This window comes from Hypomesus nipponensis, chromosome 5 (assembly GCF_054491055.1).
Source record: "Hypomesus nipponensis isolate SF chromosome 5, ASM5449105v1, whole genome shotgun sequence".
Taxonomy (NCBI): Eukaryota; Metazoa; Chordata; class Actinopteri; order Osmeriformes; family Osmeridae; genus Hypomesus; species Hypomesus nipponensis.
In genome coordinates this window covers 10,894,282-10,911,402 of record NC_140365.1, presented here as the reverse complement: position 1 = coordinate 10,911,402, position 17,121 = coordinate 10,894,282, and the positions used below count along the sequence as shown (strand labels likewise).

Sequence of the window (17,121 nt, the reverse complement as noted above, 5' to 3'; positions counted from 1 at the left end):
GGTGCAAAACCTTCACTGGACATCAGCATGCTTTACAGAGGGAGTTCATGCAGTGGATGGAGGAACATGAGGTGGCAAGTGAGAGCAGAGAGGAGAGAAGGCGACAGAAGGAAAGGGAGCATGAGATGCAGCTGTTCGGCATGCTGGGACAAATGTTGAGGGCAGCCTATTGCATGGTCCTACAGCATATGCATCTTTGTAATTCTATTAAGTTACAACCATCCTTCAGTCTTTTTACCCCGTTGCCTTCTGGCAGGCGATACCGAAGCATTTGGTCTCGCACATGTAGACTGGACAACAGTTTCTTTCCAAGGGCCATCAGGCTTCTGAATGGACATTGATACGGACATTGATACACTTCTCACTAGCCACTTTACACACTGTCACTTTCAGCAACTGGTTGCACTCAGCAATCAGCAATATTGCACTATTTGTACCCCAGTTGTCTTTCGGTTAGTATAGGTTTATAAGGTTAGGTTTAGTATACTGTATTGCATATTGTAATATTTTTTATATTTAGGAGGTTTATTATATTTGAGTTTATCATGGATGGAATCTATGTTCGGAGTACTTATATGTTATTCCAGGTTGCTTTGCGTTGTGTTGTTCTAAGAATTTCAGTGCCCAGTCTGATCTTGTGTTGTTCTGTGCATCTGACAATAAAAGACTGGAACTTGACCATTATTTATGTATCAATTCCTGCTTAATCGCAACACTTAATTGCCTCTATCACCAATCAGTTCTTGGTTAATCTCAACACTTTATCTTTCCATTCATCTCCATTACTTCAAAGTCACGTTAAAGTGGAAGGGTTTTCCCTCTCCTTTACTCGCAGTGCACCAGCGTGAGAATACAAACAATGTCATATGACTGGGGGCAGAGGGCAACGCTGACATTATGGTGGCAAAATACATTAACACAGAACTGGATGATATCGCATGTTAATTTTATTTAACTTTACTAATGATGGGCTTATTATTATTATGCAGCCACAAATAAAAACGTTTATCGAGGCTCTTTCTCCAGAGAGGCAGATCAGCTAATCAGGACAAACGGGCTGTTGCCCGGGCAACAAGCACCTGCCACATGTTTTGGGGCCCTTTGAGAGGTTTGAACGTGTCAGAGTTGAGGAAGCTGCTGCCATCCTGGTGCTGAATTAATGTCTAGTGAGATCAAAAGGGAAATTTAGAGTGTGAAAAATCGTCATATGTCTCGCATCCATAATTCAATTTTAAAAAGATTGCTAATTTCAACTGCTTGACAACCTCATACAAATTTTCAGTTTCAAGTTCAAAACTGGTGTGCACCGGTAACGTATTTTATTTTACTAGTGTAACGTTAACTTCGCTCTACCAATCAGATGCTCCGACTACAGGTGAAAAGTGAAGAATATGAAGCTGGTGATTGGCAAATGGCGATTATTCAAACAGAGCATGATATAGGAAGGTTTGATTTGCTGGATAAACCCGATATCATCTTTGTCTCGCTTTCAAAATAAAAGTTCCAAATGTACAGTTTTTGTACCTGTGGTATAGGCAATTTTTTGGGGTGGGCACATTCAGCATTTTCCAATATCGAGGGGGACACATCCCCCCCGTCTCCTCGGTTCCTACGACAATGGATGTATGATTCCCACCGTTTCATAAGTTAAAATCGAAGACATAATGCAACCACAATCATGACGGCTTATTTTTTGGATGAAGCCAAATGTGTGGGCGGGCCTACTGTTTACTTGAGTCACTCACAGCGATTCCAAATGACAAAGATAAGATGCGTATAATACAGATAACCGTTTAAAGTCCTTAATCAACCAAATGTGTTGCAAAGAAATCCCAGCAACATGCACTTACAAAACAGGAGGACAAATGACGACTGTCAAGTTAGCCTATAATTTGTATAAAATATCCGAGCACTAAGCACTTCGGCATTGAATTTCCCAAAATGTAGGCAGGGTGTCAGGGGAAGACTCATGAGAGGCCATCTGATTGGCCATTATAACGTTCAAGCCAGACCCATGTAAAGAGAGAGTTAAAAGGTCAAAAAATATTGTGTTGTGGTTCACACAGCGTCAAATAGCTCCTAGAAGTTATTTGCAGTCCATTTGAATAGCTTAAAACAGACAGACCAAGATTTTGGGTCATTATTAGTAAATAAATGCATACATTTTCAATATACCACACCAAAATGTGTATGTACAAGAAAACAACATTGGCAACTGGTTTAGGACACAGTCAGCTGCATGCAAGCATGACTTTTGATAGTAAACCAGCCGACTTTCTGTTCTGATTTCAAGGTAAAATTGCGCATGGTATATCAGAATGATGTCATCCTGTTTAACTAAACAGATAATGAAAATTATGACAGGCGAAAAGACTGTGGCTGAATTAGAACCTGTGACCTTGCTCCTTGCAGTGCACTGTCTTAGCCTACTGAGCTCTTCTCAGTGTTGAGAACCATTGTGGTCAGTTACTGTATAGAAAAGTAAGCTATTTGTTTTGTGGCAAGCATTTTGAGATTTGGCTGAAGTTTAAACAGCTGTAATTCAGTGATCTTTTGAGATATCAAGGCAGGGGCAGGCAGGCAGGGCAGGCCAGCTGGATGAAGATGTCTTGGGGTCAGGGCTGAAGAGAAGCCGTCCAGCTAGAGAGGGGAAGTCCAGCAAAGGGTCTGTGTTTCTCTCAGCATCTGTTGCATCCTCTGTTACACTCAGCATTCTCTGTTGTTGCTCTCGGCATGCTCTGTTGCACTCTGTTGAGCAGGCCTCTGCATGACCTGTAAAAGTGAAGAAAGGGTCCATGTCAGTGGTAAAAATGAAGCTTTTTCCATGTACACTTGATACAGACTTCAGTTTTGACTGTAAAATGCAGTGGCAATACTTGAACTTGAATCCAAATGTGTTGGAAACCCACGCAAAGTCACTCAAAACACTGGTTCGATTCCGCGCTCTAGCAAGAATATCTAGCTCTGAACTGGTCAATATACACATCAGACCAAAGACCAGCTCGACCTTTGCCTGTAAACAGTGATTCTGACTGTCAGAGACCTTGACCTTGTGAAATTGGCAAAACTAGCCTAGCTAACATAGGTCTCTTTCTCAGGGCATAGGACGAATGAAACAGGCTCACTTTGAAACATCCAAGATACTGGCTATCTTTAGCATGCTTTTGTCTACAAAAAACAGTCCTTCCTGGCGTTTTTGGAGTAGAATTGAGTGAAATACAAAATTGTTTACACACTGCCAGTGGGCGAGCCGAGTCTGACTCTGAGGCTAACTCGGCTAAGAATTCGCAGAGATATTGCTGCTGCAAAATATTGCAGATTGTTCCCTGAAGAGGGAACACATCTTCCTTGACCATACCGATTTATTTGCAGAGAGGGACGAGTAGGATACCTGTTGGAACGCTTTAGGCTATCAATAGCAGTGCTTGTCGATATGTGTAACAGTCACCTGTTTCTCGGCTTCAATGTTTTTTTGCTAAAGAATTCAGATTAAAGTTAAACCATTTATTTTTTCACTTCATCAGTTCTGCGCACTTCTCCAGATACAGTGTTCACTGCATGAGTAATTGCATTCCATGCATCGGTTTTATTTACTGCTTTGTATCCACAGCTGACTCTTTTAAATATGCCATATCATGCCCTTTTACGGGAATTAACAGGACGTTTACTTATGCTAAATAGGAGCAATGGGGAACGAGCTTTTAACTTACAAAATATTGGGATTCATCATTCTAAGAACACACCTGCAAACAATTCTGCTGTTTAAGGAAACTTTCTTTAATCATACGTAGATTTTTCTTAGGAATTGTCTTAAGAGCAAATTTATGAAATAAATATTGGTGAATGAGGCCCAATGGCCGCCGAAAAAGAATATATATTTGTAACGGCAAGCTGCGATTGAAAGCTAAATGAAACAGGAGCTAAAAACCGAGGGTGGGGGCTTGGTCAGTGTAACGGGTGTGAACCTGTGAAACTCACTCCTCAGGTATGTAATGGGCTACCCGCGTCAACGAATAGCTAGCTTTTCTTTGGCGTAGCTGGTAATGGTCGTGCTTGGCAAGTCAGAGGTTGTGCGTTCGAGCCCAGCGAGTGGCGAACGACGCCTTGTTATGATGGAGCGTGGCCACGTCCGTTACATACTGTCACATTGGTGCCGTGACTCGGATTCACAAGGTTAGCACTAGCTAACCGCCGGAGTGAATTTCAGAGGGGTGAATGTAACGGTTGTGAACCTGTGAAACTCACTCCTCAGGTATGTAACCTTCCCAGCTTTGCTCTGTCTTGTCTTGTCTGCCTCAAGATTCTCTCTCACCATCACTCTCCGAAAATTAGAAGCATGGAATTAATTAGCCGGTCTCTCAATGCAAGTGACACCATCTTCTCGAAGAGAAGCTTGGGTTTGGGGGAACCCAACTGTCCTGACGGGACGTTCGCAGCTGGCTACACGATGGACGCCTGGGCAAATTGGCGTGTTGTGTGTCTAGCGGCGCTTTCCATCGAGGATGTTGAAGACATCTTTATTTTCGGAACCATTATTACAGGCTTTCTGCTGTTTGGAATAGGTGGTTGGCTTGTATATCGGAAAGTCAAGGAAACGGCTGCGGCCATCAAAAGCCCCCTTAGGCTGCCTGACCTGATTGATTTGGTGGGTAGAGCTGTTGGAGCTCTGACTGTGAACTTACAGCGCAATATGGATTACAACAGGGATAAGTTTGCGGCTCTGCAAAGGAGGATCGAGGAGTTGGAGACCTTCCTGAAGGGTGGACATGAAATTTGAGTCGCGTCTACTCGTCTAAACAACTACACCAATCTTATCTACTTTCGGCCCCGTAACCAGCACAGGCCTTGGCCAAGGCCGTTGCTGGAAAACAACTCCCCTGGAGAGCGCTGAAGCGCTTCCCTTCCCCCTCCCACACCATCATCTGTGGCTTGGTCTCTACCAGGGTCATGACCAAGGACGTCTCCTTGCCAACACAATGTGCATAGGGAGACTCGGACTGATTGTGGCCTAGGTCGAGGGCGCCAACCCAGACCTACTCACACATTAACTTTCACCTACTACAGATACCACCACCCCCCCACCCCCATCCAATGCCTTCGACTGCTTGTTTCCCCTGGGTGGCTGGCGGGTCTGTGTCCAGCGCCTATTGTGGCTGCAGGTCCAGCAGTAGCGGAGCCAGAGGGGTGTCCGCCCCAAAATGTAATTCGCTGCTGGCAATTTGATGCTGATTGACATCTCATTTGACCTCTTGTTGAAAGAATCATTTATTTTGTTGTGGTGCTTTATTCAAATCGAAGAGACACGTTTGTTGCTAGATACAGAAGAATAAGAACAGACAGCAGAATAGAGAATGTTTCCACAACTCCACAAGCTCTTCGCGATTGAAAAAGGCATAATATTTGAAGGAAGTTTCAAGGTTTGCATTGGGTTTAGGTTTCCTGAACATTTTTTATGTAGGCTATGTTGATTAGCCTACAGTAGCTGTGTAAGTTAATGTTAGAACTTTGACTCCAATAACAGACAAACTGAGACAGTCAGTAATTGTACTCCGATTTTAGTTACAGTTTTCTTGTGCTTGTGCGTCTTCAATTTTGAAGCAGTTTATTATCCGGTTTTAGAACAAAAAAGTGTCTGTCTCAAGATCAGACCGTGCAGCTAATTTAATGCTCAACACTTAAATGGGGGCTTATTACTTGAAAGAGGAATTATTTAGGCTACTGTGTCATTTCAGTTAACTACACTATCAGGGCTTGGAAATACAGTGACTTGCTAAAGTAGGCAAATGGCTAGTAAAACATAACATTTTATAATTATTTCAGTTAATCAAACAGCTGCAAGACCCAGTGAAATGTTGTAGGCTAGCTATCTCTAGCAAAATAACGCTAGCATCGCTAACAACATTACTAATTAAACTTCGGTAGTGTAACCAAGCTCTTTGTAAGTTCGTTTTAGATCTAATTGTATATGATCCTGTGGACATAAAGACACGGACGCAGTCTCTTTTCAAAACTTGTATTTTACCACTGAGTGCCTTGACTTCATTGGCTTGGTTGGGCACCAAGTTATTTATATTTTTCAAGTCCATTTCTGCTTGATTTCTGCTACCTGTCAGGTCAAATTGCAGTGTTTTTTGGGGGTTTGTAAATTCACTTTGTTTTGTAAATAAACTATGCACTGTGTTATTTCTGTAACACAGAAATGCTATTATAAGTCCCTGGTGCTTGAGCTTTTTTTCCTAAAAATATTTATGATGTTCCAGCACTTATAGACCCAGATTATGCTGCATATATTAACAGTGTACCAAGACTCTGGACTATGGACCCCCTGAAATAGCCTTGGTCACCCCTTGGCCACCCCATGTATAAAACTCTAGTTCCACCACTGATGTCCAGATGCTGCTTGTCTACCCCCCCATTCCCCGTTGCAAGTGCCTTTGTAAATGTTGTGTTGTAAATGTTTGTGGGCTTATGTGCTGAGGTTTTTGCCTGTTCCCACGCTGTACTGCTGTAGGAGCATTGTATGGGGGTTGCCTTTTTCTCTCCTCCTCTCTCCTCATGTTATGCTTTGCTGTAACCTTTCTAGTTGGCGCTGCTAATAGCTGCCTAGGTAGGCTCTCCTGCCAAGGTAAATTCCGTGTCTGTGCAAATTTTCATGGCAAATAAACATCAATTCAATTCACATGACTTAACATTTTGACCACCTTGTTCGTGAATGATGACACAATGACTTTTAATTCTGATGACACTGATATGTTCATTGACATAAATATTTACTTTTGAGAGATGAACTAATGATTTTAAGTGAATTACTAGCTTTTGCAACATATCCATTGTGTAATTCTGTTTGTACAAATTGTTGTAGAAATGCACATACTATTTTGCACGTTAGGGATGACGTAAAAAATGCACCAAAGCAACTGACAAAAACTGTAAGTCTGGAGAGGTGTGCAGCTGACATTGGTTAACTTTGATGTAAGGTAACTTTATATTCATCCTGAGCTTCATAGCTTTATGTGGCCTGGCTCATCATTGTTTATCACAAACAGAAACTGGCAAGCAACTGAAACTAGTGCGCTGAAACATAGGCTATATAACGTATAGGTCGTTAATACTTGCTAAATCTCTTTAGGCAAAGGGGGAAGAGATTTCTGAAGAGTTTTGGTTCAGAGGCAGATAGCGAACGTTAGAGAGCTTTTCTAGCGTCACTTAGCTTACCCTTTTATGTTTTTTTTCTAAATGCCGGTAAAAGCTTGATGTAGTCTCAGCCATCTCAGTAAGTGTCTCTTTGCTGAATTTACACACTGCTGTAAGTTTTCTTTTGGACGCTATTGTAAACTCTTTCTGGTTCAGGTAACCAAATATAATTCAATGGGTGTGTTGTTCTATTAAGAATGCAGTAGGCTTCACCAAAATATATTTTTGTGGGTTTATTTTGTTCTGACACTGAGAAAAGTATTGGAACTAAGACTTACCTTTATTCCTACTCCAAAGCACCCAGACCGCAGGGAAATACGCAGGGACCTCCATATCCATCAGATTAAAATAATTGTATTATTTTAAATATGAAAGCCACTTTCCTCACATACCTTTTACAGACCCCTCCAGTTGGCTACCAAGGGAGGTGGCAACTGCTATCAAAACCCTGGTTCAGAAGGACTTGGAGTCCTTAGGAGGCTTTAGACCTAGACCGGTGAGAAAACATAATCTCAGCACAATAGAACTGCAAGACATTAAAACCTTGGCAGACAATGAGACCTCACCCCCAACCCCGCATAAACAAAAAAACAAAAAAAACCATAACAACCAAACAAAACAATAACAAGAAATAAAAAATAAAAAACACACAAAACCATCCACAGGGACCATTTATACACAAAAACAGGGGCTACATACAGGGGCAGGAAAACAGGGGTACAATACAGACATCTCTGGTCGTAGGCCGCTCACAGGGGCCAAACAATAAAACACAGACAGGGAGACTCTCCCACACAGAAATCAAACACAAACCCACCCAAAATAGCCCCTCACAAAATTCCCAGACCTCCCTTCCACCTCTCCCTGGCCGCGTGCATCCCCCACCGCCGCACGTCTACCCCCACCCTCACCCTTAAACTATCCTCCACCCTCTTGACACAACCCTCCACCCCCCAGTCCACCCCTCGCTGCACCCACTCCTTCCTCGCCTGCCACAACACCCATTTATACAAGCTGATGATCAGCCACAGGAGGAAGCGGTTACGCCCCCCCCCTGACCACCCCACACCCCTCTCCACCCTCACCCATGTGAGCCTAAACCCCGTGACCACCCTACCCAGCAACACCCTGGCCCACACTACCCCAGCAAAAGGACAGTCCCACATGACGTGTCTTATGGACTCGTCACCGCTGCAGGTGGCCCGCGGGCACACCGAGGTCCATGCCAGGCCGTGCCGGTGCATGATCTCACGCACTGGCAGGCCCTTGTGTAGGCACAGGCAATTCAGGTCTTTAAGACCGTTGTCAAGACCGGGCAGTTGTACTGACGACCAGACCGTGGCGGGTATCCCCCCCCCTGCACCAACTCGGCATACAGGGCCCTCTGACTCAGGCCCAGTACCGGGTCCCTGGCCGCAGGGTGCAACCCCATCCACCTGGCCGCCTGGCCAAAGTGCCATGGCAACTGCTCCGCCCGGGGGCCCAGGTTGGACCACTCTATCAGGTGCCTCACCTGATACGAAAAGAAAAACCGTAGGAAGTGCCCAGAAGCACCGGACTGAACAACTCTCCCAAAAGAAAACAAACGAACACGCAGTCAGCGGGAAGTGCGAACTTCACAGAAGACTTGGTGAGGTTGAAAACAACAGTTCTAATCCGGTTCACGGCACATTTTTCGTTTCTGCAGACAAGAGACGTTGCGCGCCGTGCCTATACGCTACACGCGACCAGTGCCATGCGCATAGCTACTCCCGCGCGTCCTCATTATGTTCTGATTGCAGAATATGCTAAAGGGGGGGTTGAGATTAATGGACATTGAAGTTAAACTGAAAGCCATGCGGTTTCAAGACAGTGAAGAAATGTTTGTATGGGGAGCAGGGTCATGGGTCGATGGAGTTTTTTCGCCACTGGGTACATAAGGTTAGTGGTTGTGGGGATTATGGCCTGTTAATGTGTCTGAAGCCAGGGATGTATGTATGGGCACCTGAGTTTTATAAGGAGGTGTTTAGGGCTTGGGGGGAGTTTTTGCTTGGCTTGGGGGGAGTGTTTTTAAATCCTGTGCTGAAATCAAGGGGGAGGCTTTTGGAGAGTAAGGTGTTCATGAAGGCAGGTATGGTGAGGGTTTGGGATTTTAGGTATGAGGTGATCCCAGGGTTCCTGACAGATCAGGCAATCCTGGACACTATCTGGGCAGTGGAGTGGGATATCGGCAGAGGGACAGTGTTAGGGGTCTTTGAGAGGTTAAAGGAGTGCTTCCCTAGGGAGTGGGTTGAGATTCTGGATAGTTCTGTGTGTGTGGGGTATGTGGGAACATTGCCTGACTTAAAGGTGGGGACGGGGGAGTCTAGCCGGGCACTGCACTTTGTCAGGGTAAAAGATATCTACTGGGCTCTGCTATCTGGGAAGGTTAGGGTACCTGCCTCGGAGAAAGTGTGGAGGTGTGTGTTTCTGGGGTTGGATATGGAATGTTTGTGGGGTAATTTAATGGTGAAACTTAATAGTCTTGAATGTACACATTTTGATTTCACGCTTAGGCACAACAGGATTTACACTATGGTGGTGATTCATCAGATCGACAGGTCAGTGTCACGGGTGTGTGAAGAGGAGGATGAAAACCTAATGCACATGATGTTTGAATGCAACTCTGTGTCTGGGTTTTATGTAAGGCTTAAGCTATTTTTGGCGTCATACTGGGGGGTGGAATGGATAGGAAGGTTTGATTGGAGGTGTTTAGTATTGTTTCGAGTGGGGAAGAGAGTGAGGGGTTTAAGTATAGAGTTATTGAACTATGTGTTGTCCCATGCAAGATATGCAGTGTACTTAAGACGGAACTTGGCACGTTTTGAGGCTAAAAGGGTAAAGGTGTGGGATATATTTGTGGGGATGTTAAAAAAGGATGTGGGACTGATATACAAGTATGGACATGGGGACTTTGAGAGGGTGTTTTTGAAGGATTGTAGATTTATAGAGAAAGAAGAGGGGGGGGCTTGGTGTTTAGGTTTTGAGTTTTCTTTTGGTGGACACTCAACTGTTTGTTTTCAGTTTATGGTTGCGTTGAGAGGGAACGTTAAAGCAGGAATTTAACATGTGATCAATCTGGTAAGTTGTACATGATGTTTTGACTGTGCTATATGTACATATATATATGCAATGTAAGCTGAAGTGTAAGCAAATATATGTATTTTTATAATAAAGAGAAAAAAAAACGCCTGATCTCATCTGATCTCGGAAGCTAAGCAGGGTCGGGCCTGGTTAGTACTTGGATGGGAGAATGCAGGGGAATACCAGGTGCGATATGCTCTTTTGCTGAAAAAAAAACATAAAAATGCTTCTGACTACGGATCAGAAGATTCCAGGTTCGACTCCTGGCTGGCTCGAGCATCCATTTAACCAATTCTGTATTTGGGCGATGAGGGAAAGATGTCTGTCAAGCAGTTGAGCGTAGCGCGCCAAAGTAAAACAACAGGCATTATGACGTTTTCACCAAAGCTCCTACTTTGATTCCGCACCGTTGCGCAGATACCCAGAAGGAAGCGCCCGAATGAACGTTTTGCTGCAGCAGGTATCGAAAGAGCCTTGGAAAAGGGAATGCTTTTCTTCACCGGTTTGGAAAAGAAGAAAAAAAGAGAAGAAAAAGCTGGCTGTGGCGTAACCCTACAAGGATTTGACGCAAACGAGAGAAAATGCATGTGCTTCCGCACCGTTCTTGTAAAATGCTCAACAATCTTGTCATAAACACATCAAAAATGGACGCCCCTTGAAATGTGCCAAAGAAAACAAGGTGGAAAATGCCTTGTTTGCAAATTAGGACAGCTTCGACAAAGGAAGAGAGGCTGGCAACTTATGTGTGTAGCTCATTCGTGTGGCACAGCACAGGTCACAACACCCGTGGCCACCACCTCTCGTGTGTCCTGCGACAAGCGGCGAGCCGTGATCGTATAGTGGTTAGTACTCTGCGTTGTGGTCGCAGCAACCCCGGTTCGAATCCGGGTCACGGCACATTTTTCGTTGTGCAGACAAGGGACGTTGCGCGCCGTGCCTGTACGCTACACGCGACCAGTGCCATGCGCATAGCTACTCCCCCTCGTGTCTGTTTAAAAAGAGCCTTTAGATATATGTAGTCTCGGTTAGTAAACCTGTGAAAGAGGAAGACCACTGTCTGCCGTTTCCCCGTCACTTCTTTCGCTCCAAGCGAGTGTCGTGGGTCGGTGACATGGCATGCAGCATACACATCGGGCCAGTGGCGCAATGGATAACGCGTCTGACTACGGATCAGAAGATTCCTGGTTCGACTCCTGGCTGGCTCGAGCATCCATTTAACCAATTCTGTATTTGGGCGATGAGGGAAAGATGTCTGTTGAGCGTAGCGCGCCAAAGTAAAACAACAGGCCTTATGACGTTTTGGCCAAAGCTCCTACTTTGATTCCGCACCGTTGCGCAGATACCCAGAAGGAAGCGCCCGAATGAACGTTTTGCTGCAGCAGGTATCGAAAGAGCCTTGGAAAAGGGAATGCTTTTCTTCACCGGTTTGGAAAAGAAGAAAAAGCTGGCTGTGGCGTAACCCTACAAGGATTTGACGCAAACGAGAGAAATGCATGTGCTTCCGCACCGTTCTTGTAAAATGCTCAACAATCTTGTCATAAACACATCAAAAATGGACGCCCCTTGAAATGTGCCAAAGAAAACAAGGTGGAAAATGCCTTGTTTGCAAATTAGGACAGCTTCGACAAAGGGAGAGAGGCTGGCAACTTATGTGTGTAGCTCATTCGTGTGGCACAGCACAGGTCACAACACCCGTGGCCACCACCTCTCGTGTGTCCTGCGACAAGCGGCGAGCCGTGATCGTATAGTGGTTAGTACTCTGCGTTGTGGTCGCAGCAACCCCGGTTCGAATCCGGGTCACGGCACATTTTTCGTTGTGCAGACAAGGGACGTTGCGCGCCGTGCCTGTACGCTACACGCGACCAGTGCCATGCGCATAGCTACTCCCCCTCGTGTCTGTTTAAAAAGAGCCTTTAGATATATGTAGTCTCGGTTAGTAAACCTGTGAAAGAGGAAGACCACTGTCTGCCGTTTCCCCGTCACTTCTTTCGCTCCAAGCGAGTGTCGTGGGTCGGTGACATGGCATGCAGCATACACATCGGGCCAGTGGCGCAATGGATAACGCGTCTGACTACGGATCAGAAGATTCCAGGTTCGACTCCTGGCTGGCTCGAGCATCCATTTAACCAATTCTGAATTTGGGCGATGAGGGAAAGATGTCCGTTGAGCGTAGCGCGCCAAAGTAAAACAACAGGCCTTATGACGTTTTGGCCAAAGCTCCTACTTTGATTCCGCACCGTTGCGCAGATACCCAGAAGGAAGCGCCCGAATGAACGTTTTGCTGCAGCAGGTATCGAAAGAGCCTTGGAAAAGGGAATGCTTTTCTTCACCGGTTTGGAAAAGAAGAAAAAGCTGGCTGTGGCGTAACCCTACAAGGATTTGACGCAAACGAGAGAAAATGCATGTGCTTCCGCACCGTTCTTGTAAAATGCTCAACAATCTTGTCATAAACACATCAAAAATGGACGCCCCTTGAAATGTGCCAAAGGAAACAAGGTGGAAAATGCCTTGTTTGCAAATTAGGACAGCTTCGACAAAGGGAGAGAGGCTGGCAACTTATGTGTGTAGCTCATTCGTGTGGCACAGCACAGGTCACAACACCTGTGGCCACCACCTCTCGTGTGTCCTGCGACAAGCGGCGAGCCGTGATCGTATAGTGGTTAGTACTCTGCGTTGTGGTCGCAGCAACCCCGGTTCGAATCCGGGTCACGGCACATTTTTCGTTGTGCAGACAAGGGACGTTGCGCGCCGTGCCTGTACGCTACACGCGACCAGTGCCATGCGCATAGCTACTCCCCCTCGTGTCTGTTTAAAAAGAGCCTTTAGATATATGTAGTCTCGGTTAGTAAACCTGTGAAAGAGGAAGACCACTGTCTGCCGTTTCCCCGTCACTTCTTTCGCTCCAAGCGAGTGTCGTGGGTCGGTGACATGGCATGCAGCATACACATCGGGCCAGTGGCGCAATGGATAACGCGTCTGACTACGGATCAGAAGATTCCAGGTTCGACTCCTGGCTGGCTCGAGCATCCATTTAACCAATTCTGAATTTGGGCGATGAGGGAAAGATGTCCGTTGAGCGTAGCGCGCCAAAGTAAAACAACAGGCCTTATGACGTTTTGGCCAAAGCTCCTACTTTGATTCCGCACCGTTGCGCAGATACCCAGAAGGAAGCGCCCGAATGAACGTTTTGCTGCAGCAGGTATCGAAAGAGCCTTGGAAAAGGGAATGCTTTTCTTCACCGGTTTGGAAAAGAAGAAAAAGCTGGCTGTGGCGTAACCCTACAAGGATTTGACGCAAACGAGAGAAATGCATGTGCTTCCGCACCGTTCTTGTAAAATGCTCAACAATCTTGTCATAAACACATCAAAAATGGACGCCCCTTGAAATGTGCCAAAGGAAACAAGGTGGAAAATGCCTTGTTTGCAAATTAGGACAGCTTCGACAAAGGGAGAGAGGCTGGCAACTTATGTGTGTAGCTCATTCGTGTGGCACAGCACAGGTCACAACACCCGTGGCCACCACCTCTCGTGTGTCCTGCGACAAGCGGCGAGCCGTGATCGTATAGTGGTTAGTACTCTGCGTTGTGGTCGCAGCAACCCCGGTTCGAATCCGGGTCACGGCACATTTTTCGTTGTGCAGACAAGGGACGTTGCGCGCCGTGCCTGTACGCTACACGCGACCAGTGCCATGCGCATAGCTACTCCCCCTCGTGTCTGTTTAAAAAGAGCCTTTAGATATATGTAGTCTCGGTTAGTAAACCTGTGAAAGAGGAAGACCACTGTCTGCCGTTTCCCCGTCACTTCTTTCGCTCCAAGCGAGTGTCGTGGGTCGGTGACATGGCATGCAGCATACACATCGGGCCAGTGGCGCAATGGATAACGCGTCTGACTACGGATCAGAAGATTCCAGATTCGACTCCTGGCTGGCTCGAGCATCCATTTAACCAATTCTGTATTTGGGCGATGAGGGAAAGATGTCTGTCAAGCAGTTGAGCGTAGCGCGCCAAAGTAAAACAACAGGCATTATGACGTTTTCACCAAAGCTCCTACTTTGATTCCGCACCGTTGCGCAGATACCCAGAAGGAAGCGCCCGAATGAACGTTTTGCTGCAGCAGGTATCGAAAGAGCCTTGGAAAAGGGAATGCTTTTCTTCACCGGTTTGGAAAAGAAGAAAAAAAGAGAAGAAAAAGCTGGCTGTGGCGTAACCCTACAAGGATTTGACGCAAACGAGAGAAAATGCATGTGCTTCCGCACCGTTCTTGTAAAATGCTCAACAATCTTGTCATAAACACATCAAAAATGGACGCCCCTTGAAATGTGCCAAAGAAAACAAGGTGGAAAATGCCTTGTTTGCAAATTAGGACAGCTTCGACAAAGGGAGAGAGGCTGGCAACTTATGTGTGTAGCTCATTCGTGTGGCACAGCACAGGTCACAACACCCGTGGCCACCACCTCTCGTGTGTCCTGCGACAAGCGGCGAGCCGTGATCGTATAGTGGTTAGTACTCTGCGTTGTGGTCGCAGCAACCCCGGTTCGAATCCGGGTCACGGCACATTTTTCGTTGTGCAGACAAGGGACGTTGCGCGCCGTGCCTGTACGCTACACGCGACCAGTGCCATGCGCATAGCTACTCCCCCTCGTGTCTGTTTAAAAAGAGCCTTTAGATATATGTAGTCTCGGTTAGTAAACCTGTGAAAGAGGAAGACCACTGTCTGCCGTTTCCCCGTCACTTCTTTCGCTCCAAGCGAGTGTCGTGGGTCGGTGACATGGCATGCAGCATACACATCGGGCCAGTGGCGCAATGGATAACGCGTCTGACTACGGATCAGAAGATTCCAGATTCGACTCCTGGCTGGCTCGAGCATCCATTTAACCAATTCTGTATTTGGGCGATGAGGGAAAGATGTCTGTCAAGCAGTTGAGCGTAGCGCGCCAAAGTAAAACAACAGGCGTTATGACGTTTTCACCAAAGCTCCTACTTTGATTCCGCACCGTTGCGCAGATACCCAGAAGGAAGCGCCCGAATGAACGTTTTGCTGCAGCAGGTATCGAAAGAGTCTTGGAAAAGGAAATGCTTTTCTTCACCGGTTTGGAAAAGAAGAAAAAAAGAGAAGAAAAAGCTGGCTGTGGCGTAACCCTACAAGGATTTGACGCAAACGAGAGAAATGCATGTGCTTCCGCACCGTTCTTGTAAAATGCTCAACAATCTTGTCATAAACACATCAAAAATGGACGCCCCTTGAAATGTGCCAAAGGAAACAAGGTGGAAAATGCCTTGTTTGCAAATTAGGACAGCTTCGACAAAGGGAGAGAGGCTGGCAACTTATGTGTGTAGCTCATTCGTGTGGCACAGCACAGGTCACAACACCCGTGGCCACCACCTCTCGTGTGTCCTGCGACAAGCGGCGAGCCGTGATCGTATAGTGGTTAGTACTCTGCGTTGTGGTCGCAGCAACCCCGGTTCGAATCCGGGTCACGGCACATTTTTCGTTGTGCAGACAAGGGACGTTGCGCGCCGTGCCTGTACGCTACACGCGACCAGTGCCATGCGCATAGCTACTCCCCCTCGTGTCTGTTTAAAAAGAGCCTTTAGATATATGTAGTCTCGGTTAGTAAACCTGTGAAAGAGGAAGACCACTGTCTGCCGTTTCCCCGTCACTTCTTTCGCTCCAAGCGAGTGTCGTGGGTCGGTGACATGGCATGCAGCATACACATCGGGCCAGTGGCGCAATGGATAACGCGTCTGACTACGGATCAGAAGATTCCAGGTTCGACTCCTGGCTGGCTCGAGCATCCATTTAACCAATTCTGTATTTGGGCGATGAGGGAAAGATGTCTGTCAAGCAGTTGAGCGTAGCGCGCCAAAGTAAAACAACAGGCATTATGACGTTTTCACCAAAGCTCCTACTTTGATTCCGCACCGTTGCGCAGATACCCAGAAGGAAGCGCCCGAATGAACGTTTTGCTGCAGCAGGTATCGAAAGAGCCTTGGAAAAGGGAATGCTTTTCTTCACCGGTTTGGAAAAGAAGAAAAAAAGAGAAGAAAAAGCTGGCTGTGGCGTAACCCTACAAGGATTTGACGCAAACGAGAGAAAATGCATGTGCTTCCGCACCGTTCTTGTAAAATGCTCAACAATCTTGTCATAAACACATCAAAAATGGACGCCCCTTGAAATGTGCCAAAGAAAACAAGGTGGAAAATGCCTTGTTTGCAAATTAGGACAGCTTCGACAAAGGGAGAGAGGCTGGCAACTTATGTGTGTAGCTCATTCGTGTGGCACAGCACAGGTCACAACACCCGTGGCCACCACCTCTCGTGTGTCCTGCGACAAGCGGCGAGCCGTGATCGTATAGTGGTTAGTACTCTGCGTTGTGGTCGCAGCAACCCCGGTTCGAATCCGGGTCACGGCACATTTTTCGTTGTGCAGACAAGGGACGTTGCGCGCCGTGCCTGTACGCTACACGCGACCAGTGCCATGCGCATAGCTACTCCCCCTCGTGTCTGTTTAAAAAGAGCCTTTAGATATATGTAGTCTCGGTTAGTAAACCTGTGAAAGAGGAAGACCACTGTCTGCCGTTTCCCCGTCACTTCTTTCGCTCCAAGCGAGTGTCGTGGGTCGGTGACATGGCATGCAGCATACACATCGGGCCAGTGGCGCAATGGATAACGCGTCTGACTACGGATCAGAAGATTCCAGGTTCGACTCCTGGCTGGCTCGAGCATCCATTTAACCAATTCTGTATTTGGGCGATGAGGGAAAGATGTCTGTCAAGCAGTTGAGCGTAGCGCGCCAAAGTAAAACAACAGGCATTATGACGTTTTCA

General features: G+C 46.4%; 14 non-coding genes across 14 annotated transcripts; all 14 read left to right on the top strand.

The window, feature by feature from the left end:
* Positions 1-11,121: 11,121 nt before the first annotated feature.
* On the top strand, positions 11,122-11,193 carry trnah-gug (transfer RNA histidin (anticodon GUG)). Its single transcript has one exon. It is a non-coding gene; the product is annotated as a tRNA-His (tRNA).
* Positions 11,194-11,428: 235 nt separating this feature from the next.
* trnar-acg (transfer RNA arginine (anticodon ACG)) lies at positions 11,429-11,501 on the top strand. Its single transcript has one exon. It is a non-coding gene; the product is annotated as a tRNA-Arg (tRNA).
* Positions 11,502-12,029: 528 nt separating this feature from the next.
* On the top strand, positions 12,030-12,101 carry trnah-gug (transfer RNA histidin (anticodon GUG)). The gene has a single exon. It is a non-coding gene; the product is annotated as a tRNA-His (tRNA).
* Positions 12,102-12,336: 235 nt separating this feature from the next.
* Positions 12,337-12,409, top strand: trnar-acg (transfer RNA arginine (anticodon ACG)). The gene has a single exon. It is a non-coding gene; the product is annotated as a tRNA-Arg (tRNA).
* Positions 12,410-12,938: 529 nt separating this feature from the next.
* trnah-gug (transfer RNA histidin (anticodon GUG)) lies at positions 12,939-13,010 on the top strand. The gene has a single exon. It is a non-coding gene; the product is annotated as a tRNA-His (tRNA).
* A 235-nt stretch (positions 13,011-13,245) lies between these two features.
* trnar-acg (transfer RNA arginine (anticodon ACG)) lies at positions 13,246-13,318 on the top strand. The gene has a single exon. It is a non-coding gene; the product is annotated as a tRNA-Arg (tRNA).
* A 528-nt stretch (positions 13,319-13,846) lies between these two features.
* Positions 13,847-13,918, top strand: trnah-gug (transfer RNA histidin (anticodon GUG)). Its single transcript has one exon. It is a non-coding gene; the product is annotated as a tRNA-His (tRNA).
* Positions 13,919-14,153: 235 nt separating this feature from the next.
* trnar-acg (transfer RNA arginine (anticodon ACG)) lies at positions 14,154-14,226 on the top strand. The gene has a single exon. It is a non-coding gene; the product is annotated as a tRNA-Arg (tRNA).
* A 550-nt stretch (positions 14,227-14,776) lies between these two features.
* On the top strand, positions 14,777-14,848 carry trnah-gug (transfer RNA histidin (anticodon GUG)). Its single transcript has one exon. It is a non-coding gene; the product is annotated as a tRNA-His (tRNA).
* A 235-nt stretch (positions 14,849-15,083) lies between these two features.
* On the top strand, positions 15,084-15,156 carry trnar-acg (transfer RNA arginine (anticodon ACG)). Its single transcript has one exon. It is a non-coding gene; the product is annotated as a tRNA-Arg (tRNA).
* A 549-nt stretch (positions 15,157-15,705) lies between these two features.
* On the top strand, positions 15,706-15,777 carry trnah-gug (transfer RNA histidin (anticodon GUG)). The gene has a single exon. It is a non-coding gene; the product is annotated as a tRNA-His (tRNA).
* A 235-nt stretch (positions 15,778-16,012) lies between these two features.
* Positions 16,013-16,085, top strand: trnar-acg (transfer RNA arginine (anticodon ACG)). The gene has a single exon. It is a non-coding gene; the product is annotated as a tRNA-Arg (tRNA).
* A 550-nt stretch (positions 16,086-16,635) lies between these two features.
* On the top strand, positions 16,636-16,707 carry trnah-gug (transfer RNA histidin (anticodon GUG)). Its single transcript has one exon. It is a non-coding gene; the product is annotated as a tRNA-His (tRNA).
* A 235-nt stretch (positions 16,708-16,942) lies between these two features.
* trnar-acg (transfer RNA arginine (anticodon ACG)) lies at positions 16,943-17,015 on the top strand. The gene has a single exon. It is a non-coding gene; the product is annotated as a tRNA-Arg (tRNA).
* The last annotated feature ends 106 nt before the right edge of the window (positions 17,016-17,121 follow it).